Source organism: Melanerpes formicivorus, unplaced genomic scaffold (assembly GCF_026170545.1).
Source record: "Melanerpes formicivorus ecotype bairdi unplaced genomic scaffold, bMelFor1.0.p_v2 SCAF_128, whole genome shotgun sequence".
NCBI classification, from domain to species: domain Eukaryota; kingdom Metazoa; phylum Chordata; class Aves; order Piciformes; family Picidae; genus Melanerpes; species Melanerpes formicivorus.
In genome coordinates this window covers 917,681-929,759 of record NW_027142480.1, presented here as the reverse complement: position 1 = coordinate 929,759, position 12,079 = coordinate 917,681, and the positions used below count along the sequence as shown (strand labels likewise).

The following is a 12,079-nucleotide window of genomic DNA, read 5'->3' as shown; positions in this document are numbered from 1 at the left end:
CCTTAGAATGTTAATCTTTATTCTTTGTGAAGGTTTATATCTATGTTACATCCTTTACTAATGCCAAGAGAAATGTGTTACTTTTTTCCCCCAGTAATCTATTGTGTTGTTCTTGGATAGCAAATTCTCCAATCTTTCTCATATTAATTCTCATCAAAACCAGAAGAAATAAGAGCGTCACGTTTTCCTTGCTTTCACCTCCTTCTTCCTCCACTTCTGTTATATCAGGGTTTCCACTTAGAGAGAATTTCCCAACTCTAACACTTTTTTTATGTGCTCTTCCTTGGTCTTCTGATAATCCATAGTACTACAAGATGTCGTACAGGATGCTCAGAGCTAGTGCCAATGTTTTGTCTGGGCAAAATGCCACAATGGTGTGTTGATTCTTTTTGCTCAGTCCAAGCCTTTTTTGTATGTAGCTCCATTTTATTCCATTCATGTGTATCCTTTTGTTCTTTGTAAGTTCTTTCTCACATAAACAATCACTCAAACTCTATGAAGCCCCTTTCTGAGTATTGTTACTGTTTGGTGTTCCTGTTTCAAATCCTGTTATCTGAATTAACTTTCAAGTTAGATCTTTAACTTTGATTTCACTATCGTAACAGTTACTCTATTTAGCAGACTCAATCATAATGCAATAAAGAAAAATGTGGCAAGTCTGGTTCTAGATTAAATCTTACAGAGACAAAATCTCTTCAACTGGTTATTAAGCCTCTAAAACATGTCAGAGTGGTATTATTTGCAGTCACTCAGGCCTCATTTTCGACTAACCTTGGCAAATAAAAATGAACTAAGCTTCCTTTTTTGCTTTCCTGTTCAAGTCTTTTTTGGATATTGATGGAGAACAAGACTTGTTCATAGGGTGGCAATGGACCATTTACTGAACCTCAAACTTTCCATTATCATCAGAGGCAATCTTTGATTTTTTTTTTCCCACTCAGACTGTTTATTATGCCCAAGTATATGCACTTTTCTGCTCTCATCACTGTTCACTTTCCGTCTAAATTGGCAACCAGAGCAGAAACTGAGCTGATTAGAATTAAATTAAGGATTCAGCACTTTGGAAACACCTTCAAACCGATAATCACGGAGTCATTGATTTTTCTTTAAGCTCATCCACAGTTCTCTAACTTTCTCCATTATTTGCATGGAAAGCGGAGAAGAAGATTCTCTTTAGGGAACTTAGGGACCACTGAACAAAATCAAATGGGATGACACTCTCCCTTTACAAAGAAAGAGAAAGTAAAAAGGTGTAAGTGCTAGTCAAAGAGCGATAAAGAAAAAGGGGGGAGTGAGGGGTGGGAAGGAGACTTGTAGACTGAAGGATTAAACAATTACAAAAATACCCCAACACAACCAACCCAAAAAAAACCCAAAACCACAAAAGAAGGTGCATGAAACCAGCAATCACAGTGGAAAAAATATGAGACAAATAGCAGAACTGAATGAATCTAAAAAGAACATTTTCACTGTATGAGCAAAAAAATAATATCTCAAAGGTGGTGTCATGTTAAGATAAATGATCCTGATGTTTGGCTGCCTCAGAGCCCAGAACTCGTTACTTGGCACAAATTAACTTTTGCCTCCACTTTTTGGTGCCTCAGTAAACACTTGCTCTGACACAGCTCAGAAAGTTAAAACAGTCAAATGGTTTAATTGAAAAATAGGCTCTGAATGTGTTTTTCACTTTCCTATCAAACTGTTGTCTGTGATTTATCTATTTCATTCCATATTCCTCAGTGAAATTGTTTTATCCATCTGTGTAAAACCTTAGTAGGCCTGGTCTAATTAATGACTCCCACATAAATTTTCTTCTTCTTTTTTAAATTTACTATTTCCTGGTTTTTACTGTTCTCTGTGAAATTACCACTTTGAAGATTGCTCTTTTTAAGATCTCACAGTGGCCTTAGCTGAAATTACATAAAATCCCTCCAGTGAGAAAAATCTAGACAACTTTCTATTTGTATCATCATATTTGTATCTGTAACAAGGAAGATTCTGATACATTTTCAGCTTTGGGTATATTGAATGTTGGACTTACATTTTCATTTTGTTGTGGAGGATGTAAACTTCTCCTCTTTGTCCCTGTGTTTTGGGTGAAGTAGGTTTAATCTTTCTGTGACTAAGATTTTCACATGGTTCTCTAGGGAAATTAATTCTAATATTTTCTCAGAATATTATTGCACATTGTTTTCTTGTTGTTTAGAACCAGAGTATGCTGTAATGCCAGGTTTCATTATTATGCTAATGTGATCCAGATTTATATAGCAGTATTTTTTAACACTGATTTATGTGGTGCAGCTGAAAGAAATTTTTTACTGATATTAAGTCATGGAAAAATCCTTTTCAAAACCAGAGGGTTTACTGGGGGGTTGTTTGTTTGCTTGGGTTTTTTTTAATAATTATAACTCTCAACATATGAACAAGTTTATTTATTGTGCATTGTGGTTTGGGGTTTTGTTTGTTTGCTTGTTTTTACACAGGAAAAATATATTTGTTTAAACAAAGTGGTTTTTTTTCAGATTGGTATTTAGAGAAGTGGTCAATTACTCATGGTATTGAATTAAAAGTTAAACTTTCAAGAAAGCTACAGAGCAAGACCAGCATTCAGTGTCATAAACCCCACTATTTGCTATGTACCCCAATAAATGATTTGTATCTTGAGAGTAATTTTGCATTGATTTCACATTTTGCCTTCTTGTGTCTCAGTGGTTTGAAACAGTTATATTTAGCATTATTATAGAATCCTAGAATCAACCAGGTTGGAAAAAAACCTCAGATATTATCAAGTCCAACCTGTTACCTAATACCTAACACCTCATTACAACTAAACTATGGCTTTAAGTGCCACGTCCAATTCTTTTTTTAAACACCTCATTACAACTAAATTATGGCTTCAAGTGCAACGTCCAATTCCTTTTTAAACACCTCCAGGGATGGTGACTCCACCACCTCCCTGGGCAGCACTCTTTCCGTGAAGAGCTTTCTCCTCACCTCGAGCCTAGAAGATATATATCTGAACAATGCAAGGACAATGAAAATGTTTGAAAGTTCCTTCATCATGTTTTATTTAACTATCTCTATTGGTTGATCATAAATAGTAACAACTGTAACTGCTTATGTTCTCATAAGTGTAGGTTGCTCACTTACTCATTCTCTTTTTTGTGAGCTACCCTGTTTGCAGTAATGAGTCTTCCCTTTAAAAATCTTGTTTACCCCACCATGATTCTGTTTACTGAGAACCCTTTTGCTGATGTCAAAATTATTCATATATAGAATTGAGATAGCGCAGCCTAACCTATTATTTGATGTTAGCAAAATATGTTAGCTAGGAGGACTCATATTGTAGCATACATTTATTTTTATTTAAATCTACCTGTATTTATCAGACTATTCATACTAAATGTAGACCTGCAGGCCTGTATCTGTTTAGGAATATGCATTTTATATTCCAAGAAATTGAGTTTTTCATATTAAAAGCATAGATTCTGAAATATGTGGAGATAGTTTTCCCTCCTTTACACTCCCTGCTACAATAACTTTATCTTTGTTAGAGAAGAGAGATAACATGTGTGATGATAATGTTACAAGCATTTTGCTCATGGACAAAGTCCAACACTTCACAGAATATTTAGTATAAGTTGAAGCTGTTCTGGAAGTTCCTGGCACCTACAGTAGTGATAAGCAAAATATGGCATTTCTCCTTTCCATATTGTGCTATGTTCACACATTAAACCAAAGTTACAAAAGATAGTTAAGCTCATCTAAAAGGTTGTTGTCAATTACAGAAGCAATTTCAGCTCCCATATTCCTCTTACTTTGGCCGGTGTGTTCTTTCTCTTCAGTTCCCTGGCTCTGGCACTTGTTAGGCATATTCCTTTGTAGATATGCTTCCCTTTGCTAACTGAATTGGCTGGGGGTTATTTTTAATGGATTAGTTCTTTATTGGAGTGGTTAAATGAAGTTGTTCACAGGGAAGTGTGTAAATCATTTGAACCAGAGAGAAGTCAGCATCAGAACTGTAGGAAAATGGGAAGGAACAGGCTTTGTGCAAGAAAGCTTCAAGATCTGCTTCAATGTCTACTAAAATGTACTATCCATTATTACCCAGCTTTAAGAAGATGAGGGAAATGAAAGACAATGTCATAATGTTTAGGCTCCTAGAAGCTAAAAATAAGTACTGCTTCAAAATTTTTAAATTTTTACTGTTTAAGGACATTTAAGGATACCTTGAAGTGGTCTAAAAGTAATGGGTTTGATATGTTGTGCTCTGATAAGCTTTTCTCTCCAAGAAACAAGTACATCTTGACCCTAGATATTTTTAAGAACGACTTGTGTGGTAGTGAGATACTTGCTTCTTCCTACTTACCATTTGACATTCTTGATGGGGTTTTTTTTGTGTGTATTAAAATAATTGAACTGATATGGGAAAGATAATTATTTATAAAGGTTGCTTCACTTCTGATGAAAAGAAAAAAAAGGGGAGAGTTGTATAATAAAAGTTTCACGCTGAAAATGGATGGTAGAAGTTTTAGAAACATGCTTTGCAAAGAACATAATGATTATGCCAGAATCTGATGAGTAATTTATTGTTTAGTTCAAAGCAGCTGTTCAATTAAAAATGTTCATCCTTGACCTATGATCGTAATTTTAATATAATAGCTTACATGAGCAGTTTTGCATTCTGACATGGAAAAAAAATATCATTTCAAGAATAATAAATTGGTTTATGACTCACATGTTGATTTGTTACTGAATTTTGGAATAAAGAATAAGATATTTTTGTTAGGATTTTCAGTGAGAGTAACACTTGAACCCAGTCAGCCACTTGTGCTCAATTTTGTTTGCTTTGTTCTCAAGGATATTAAGACAAATTGTATTTACTTATTTTAAATTGATTTAATAGACATATGAAAAGTGTAGGAGTTTTGTCAGGATGTTTTAGATCAAGCTTGCAATACTCAGCTGTAATTCAACACTTTTAATAACTTCTCAACATGTACAGGCACGTGCACACCTGAGAACTTAAAGTCTTTAATTCAGTAGGAAAGTACTTTCCCTTTCCAGTGCAGTGTTAAGATTTCAAAGATCTCTGTTTTGAACTGTTTTGTAAGCAGAAACATTACAGCTTGTAGTGGGATGACCTTGACTGGCTACCAGATGCTCACCCAGACATTCCATCACTCCTCTGCTTGAACAGTAGAATAACAAGAGAAAATAACATGAAAAAAAAATCTTCCTAGGTCAAGGTATAGACAGGGAGATCATTTACCGTTTACTGTGACATGTGAGACAGACTCAAATTGGGGAAAATTAATTAACTGCCAATTAAAAAGAGATCTGGATGATGAGAAAAAAGACAAAAGCAAAAACAACTTCTGCCCATCCCTACCCTTTTTATCACAAGTTGAATTTCCCTCCATTATTAGATCCTCTACCTTTCTCCTCCCTGAGCAGCTCAGGGGAGATGGAGAGCGTAGAGTTGAGGTTGATGCATAACAGCTCCTCTCTACTGGTCCTTTCTTCTCACATTTTGCCATGATCCAGCCTGGAAGTCTGAACTGCTACAGTGTAAGTCCTCTTGGTGAGCTTCAGTCTCTTGAGGGTTATCCTTATGTGAACTCCTCTATGGGCTACAGTGTAGATATGCACTCTAGCATGGTTCTCCATGGGTTGCAGAGTGATCAGTGCTACATTGCACCTCATCTTTCTCTGACCTTGATGTTCACAGGTCTGTTTTTCACACTTTTTTCCTCCCTCTTTGTGGCTTGTGCAGCTTTTTGCCCCTTCTTAAATGTATTTTCACAGAGGTGCCACCAGCTTTGCTGATGGGCTCAGCTGTATCCTGCAGTGGGTCTGTTGTGGAGCTGTTTGGAACCAACTGTGCCCAGCAAGGGGCAGCCCCCAGCCTCTCCTTGCAGAGCTTCTCCATTACCAAAACCATGACACCTGGACTCAATGCACAAATGAAGTACACACTTTACAGATCTTCTTTTTAACTCCTTGCCTAGAAGTGGATTGATTTCTTACATCCTGAGATTTTCATATCTCTCTTAAAACTCTAGCAATGCTTTCAGTGATTTACTGCTATACTCTGAATTTACTTCTTTGTTTTGTGTCCAATCCCTAGCATCTGCATAAATAAGTTACTGGATATCTCAGTGTTTGGTTTAGGGAAAAACCCACTGGCTGTGCAGGTTCCTTTGTTTGTGTATTATAGGTTCTAAGAATAATATTCTCTGAAGACTATCAAGTTGTGCATGTAAACCTGAGACCAAAATTTCACAGTGGAAGAAAAAGAAAAGTTACATTGATATTAACAAAGCAAATCTGTAATTAGAAATATTTTATCTGTGATTTGACTATATCAGATATTTAAATTTCCTGAAAACAACTAAGCATGGAAACATTCTCTACATATTTTGGGTTAGCCAAGGCATCTTCCTGTTGTAAAACTTGAATCATAGAATCAATAAGGTTGCAAAAGACCTCAAAGATCATCAAGTCCAACCTGTCATCCAACACCTTATAACTGCTACACTATGGCTTCAAGTGTCATATCCAGTCCTTTTTTGAGCACGTCCAGGGACAGCGACTCCACCACCACCCTGGGCAGCCCATTCCAATGGCCAACAACTCTTTCTTTCAAGAACTTTCTCCTCAAGGATAAGGTAATCAAAAGTGAAAGACTACTTAAGAAAGTCTTTTGGTAAATGAAAATATTCTTGATGAAATGTTTTTTCTTTGGAAATCTATAACAGGCCAGGAAAAACTAGGATTCTGAGGAACCTTGCTGGGGGGAGGGGTGAAGTTTTTTAAATACTTTTTAAAATCACATATATGAAAGGGTAATCCATGCTTTGTCAAACAACAATTTTCTAAGATGTACTGGCAATGAAGAAATGCAGTAATCTTATTTATCGTTCTACAATCTCAAGTAAACAATTTGTCTACGAGCACTTCTGTATGACTAATCAAGATTGCCTTCCATCATTTTAACTTTGTAATTATGCTCTAATTTGATCCTGCAGTTCAGAGTTTGTCTTTCTTTAAGGGCTTGTGAGTTTAAAGTCCGGCATATAGCTAAAAGTTCACTCTAGACATGGCTAAAGGTTTACCCCAAGGATCACAGTAGAAGAAGAAAAGAGGTGATTGGTAAAACTGTAGAAATTTCCAGTCAGAACCTCTAAAAGCTTGAAACCATAAATCTAAAATGATTTGTCATTTAAAAATTATTGTATAGATGATTAACATTACAACGACAAGTGTGAGAAAGATTATCATTACAATAACAGTCTTTTAGAATCCACTTAAAACAAAACCCAACAGATTTAACTGTTTGCTGTTGGATGCCCATGTTTTTCTTTGTTATGCTACAACATGTACCAAAATATAGTAACTCATGGAATCATAGAACTGTTAAGGTTGGAAGGGACCTCAAGGATCTTCTAGTTCCAACCCCTTTGCCGTGGGCAGGGACACCTCACACTAAATCAGGTTGCTCAGAGCCACATCCAGTCTGGCCTTAAAAAACTCTAGGGATGGGGCTTCCACCACCTCCCTGGCCAACCTGTTCTAGTGTCTTGCAACCCTCATGGTGAAAAACTTCTTCCTAACCTCCAATCTGAATGTATTTTTTTCCCATTCCCCCAAGCCCATAGGAAGAAAAGACACTGTGACAGAGTGTAAACAGAGTCTTTGAAAGAAATTAATGATGGAATATTCAATTATGAACCCCCAAATCATTACTACTGGTTTTCAGATAGATGGAAACATAGTCAACATTTCTTAGGCATGGTTTGCTGTGTTTTAATAAATGGTGACAAAATATTTAGACATTCCTGCAGACAGAAGGCAATGCTGTGTTGCAGACTCCATTTGATTCTTTCAAGTTATTGAAAAAAATGTGTAAGGAAGGAGTCAAACTTCCCCACATAAAACACAGATTCCCTTAAAACTACTCTCTCAACTGGGAACAGGCATCCCTTATTCACTTCATTTGTGTATTAGGAAATTTTCTATCCTGCAGCCCTGTCAAGGGATGATCAAAGTGCCTAACATGACATGTAGGCAAATGTAGAATCTGTAAGGGATCCTGCCTGGCCTCCAGCTCTCCAGAAAAAGCATGGATCTCATACTGGCTCAATGTCATACCTGCCAGCTCTGTGCTGATGTCTCAAATATCTCACACCACCTAGAACCGCATTAAAGGGACACCTTAGTCTCTCCCTTAAGAGTTTTAATTTGAAAAAAAAATAAAATGCAAATGGAATGCAATATACAGATGTCATGTATGAGAGAAAAATGCTGTTGACAAAAAAAATCTCCTGAGCTACTACAAGAAATTTGAATTTTAGATATGTTTAATATGCAGATGATACCAGCTTATGGAGAGGATTACTTGTTTTACATAAGTGTCCAACCTATACTTTTGCTTTAACCAGGATATTCTCTTTGGATTACCCATTTAGTTTTGACTGATCTGTATAAGTGACAATTTGACCTGTGCATATACCTTATCTTAGAGGCATGTTGCTGCTTACCTGACATCTTTCTCCTGCGGTTATTATATGCTTGCTGTGTTTCATTTTAAATGACACGTATGACTTTTTGCAGAGTTCTAGAGACAAAGGAGACATAAGCTCTGAGATTAATGTACCGTAGCACCCAATGAATAATATTCAAGTATTAGGTCATCTCTATTATTCTGAGCAAAGTACATAACATTCTTGTGTGAACATGTAGATAGTTTTTACTGAGTAATATTTATTTGCTGTTGGTTTTTTACTTATTAGAAATTTCAATTACTTTTGCATCCACTAAACCACAGGCCAATAGCATCCTGGCCTGCATCAAGAATAGTGTGGCCAGCAGGAGCAGGGAAGTCATTGTGCTTCTGTACTCAGCACTGGTGAGGCCACACCTTGAGTCCTGTGTCCAGTTCTCAATTTAAGAAGGACATTGAGACTCTTGAATGTGTCCAGAGAAGGGCAACGAGACTGGTGAGCGGGCATTGAGCACAGCCCTATGAGGAGAAGCTGAGGGAGCTGCGATTGTTTAGCCTGGAGAAGAGAAGGCTCAGGGGAGACTTTATTGCTCTCTACAACCACCTGAAGGGTGGTTGTGGGCAGGAGGAGGTTGGTCTCTTCTCCCAGGCAAACAACACCAAAATGACAGAACACAGTCTCAAGCTGTGCCAGTAGAAGTTTAGACTCGAGGTGAGGAGAAAGTTCGTCACAGAGAGAGTTGTTAGTCATTGGAATGTGCTGCCCAGGGAGGTGGTGGAGTCACTGTCCCTGGAGGTGTTCAAGAGGGGATTGGATGTGGCACTTGGTGCCATGGTTTAGTAGTCATGAAGTCTTGGGTGACAGGTTGGACTTGATGATCTTTGAGGTCTTTTCCAACCTTAATGATTCTATGAGTCTATGATTCTATTCTATGAAATGAAAGCTCTCATATATATAAGTGTAGCAACCAAATTAAAGAAATAAGCTGAACCTTTCTGAGTAAATGTAGTACAATGATGTTGATAAAAGGCACACTTCTGAAAGCTAAATGCGGTTTTCTTTTCTGCTGGATGAGTATTTATACTCACAATTCCCTCAAATCACTGAGTAACTAAACAGATGCCAGTTAGATCTGCTGTGTACTGAAGGTTAAAGTTTTATTCAAATTATTGGCTTGCATTTTGGTTGGGTCAGTTTAGTTTCCAATTAATTCCTACTAAGGAATTAATATATTTATTGTTCTATGAATAAGATAATGGGAAAATTGTTCTAGTATTGACTTGTCAAAGAATTACACATATGTCCATTTGGGAAAGGTAATCATTTTATTAAGTTGTTTTATTGTTAGAACAAAAATATATTCCCAGAATCGAATAAAACAATGCGTTTGCAAAATACACTGCAAATAATTCTTCATCTTTCAATACTCACATAAATTCTTTAGTCTTGTTTAATGATATTATTCATTTTAATGCCAATGAGAAAATGAGTAATGTGTGTGGTGGGTTGGAGTTTCCCCTCCAGCATTAACCACTACAATATGTTACTGGGTGCACACATAAATGACTCGCTGCATATATAGAGGTCTATATGTTTACCTCTTTGTGTCATTGCTACTTTTCTCTGTTATTCGAATTTATGGTCATTATGCTGTGAGCAATATTATCTCATCATCTGGCTTTCATACCTGTCATGATTGTAATCAGCAGCATACACTGACTACTGCAGTGCTTTTAACAATGGTTTCAGTAAGAGCTTAAGGTAATGAATGGATATTTCTTGGAAAAAAGAACAAGGATACTGTGGTGGGTTTGGTGTCATTTCTTTCTTATTTTTTGTTGTTGTTGTTGTGAGCTTTTTTAAAATTTATTTTGTTTGTTTGCTCCCCCCCACCCCCAAGATCACTTGAGAAAAACAAGAGAACACCCATTAATTTAGTCTCTGTTAAGAACACCAAATGGCCTTCAAAGAACATATAGAACTTTTTTTTTTGATTCCACAGCAAGTGACTCTCATGGTAAATGAGTAGTACATTATATAGAATACACTATACACTATCTAGAGGTAATAAATAAATAAAATAAAACGGCCAATATTGCAATAATTTTTTCAGGGAATAATTTCCTGACCTTTCGAAATCTGGGCTTCTTATCAGTCTCTTTCCTTCCTTCTGGGGAGATTAAAAATACCGATAATGAGAGGACATAATTTATCAGCAAATTTCAGAAGATGATTGAAACTGGATTTCACTACAAGCAGCAGAAAATGTATTAAAGCAATATTAAACACCATTGGGGTTTGCAGTACTTGCATCAAGCAAAATTAAAAACGCTATCTTTCCATGCAGTAAAAAAAAATAAATCAGATTTTACATCTTTTTTTCTTAGTACCCAAAAGACCAGCCTTGGAATTGAGCCTTCTGGAATCTGATAAAGATGTATTACAAAATCAAATATCTCTGTGAATTTTGATACATGGATGTTTTACAGTGGATGTTCAGCAAAATAATGAATTTTGTAGGTTGTTTGTGCATGTGTGTGTGCTAAAGTTTATCTTTCACATATAATAGTAAATCAAGAAACAATAATGAATTATGCACTAAAAAGGACAAAAAAAAAAGGAAAATGTGTGTTTATTCTAAGAACGGAATGGGAAAATGTAAATCTTGAGCAACCTGGACTAACTCTTGCGTTAAACATACTCTGAGCAAGAGGTTGGACTACCTGACCTCTGCAAGTCACTTCTGACCCAGTTTTTTTCTGTGATCCTAAATTCAAAGTAATTAATAAAAAAACAGAACTCAGCTGCAAACACAGGAAAATAATTTAATGCTGATCATTAGTAAAATAGATCATCCTAATTTGCTACACAGTTTGTCACACACAGCTTAACAGGGTTCCAAAACTATATCTAGATTTCACTGGTAAGTATACACAGCTAAATTATTCCACTTATTCTTTACATAATTCTGATAGGAAAATACTATCAGTTTTGTTGGTCTGTCATGAATCTTGATCAGGTTATTCTGCTAGAACAGAGGAAGTTTTATGATATGCGTATGCCAGATTAAAACAAGATGTAAAGCTGAGTATCAGTAGAGCATATCAGCAGTGCTATGAGTACACAAAAATTGTGGTTTCATCTAGTTATCTCAACTATAGTGGTTTTAATAAAACAAAACAAAACAAATCAGCTAAGGGAAAACAATAGCAACCAACCAATCAAACAAAACCCGCAACAACAAAACATCCTAGCAACAACCCTGTAATTCCCTGTGAGAGAGCCTTCTTTATGGATGTATGATTTCACAATGATGCTCTTAGGATTTCCTTTCTGAGTTGAAAACAGAAATGTCTTCTCTGAGGCTATAATACATAGTTTAGATAATCCTAAATTCCTTCACTGAAGTGATTCATGGTCTCCTTTCTTTCATTGCATTACTACTAATTGACTAGAAATGTTAACAGAAGTCTGGGTAAACTATATCATATTATAGATGTTTGAACATAAGCCAAATTTGGCTGATGGTTTGTGGTTGTTTTTTTTGGATAATTTCTAAAGTCCAGTTTCCA

The 12,079-nt window shown here is 36.1% G+C and overlaps 1 protein-coding gene across 1 annotated transcript in view; it reads left to right on the top strand.

Moving 5' to 3' along the window:
• CSMD3 (CUB and Sushi multiple domains 3) overlaps window positions 1-12,079 on the top strand; it is a 406,730-nt gene that overhangs the window by 64,569 nt on the left and 330,082 nt on the right. The gene's annotated exons all lie outside the window — the stretch shown is intronic.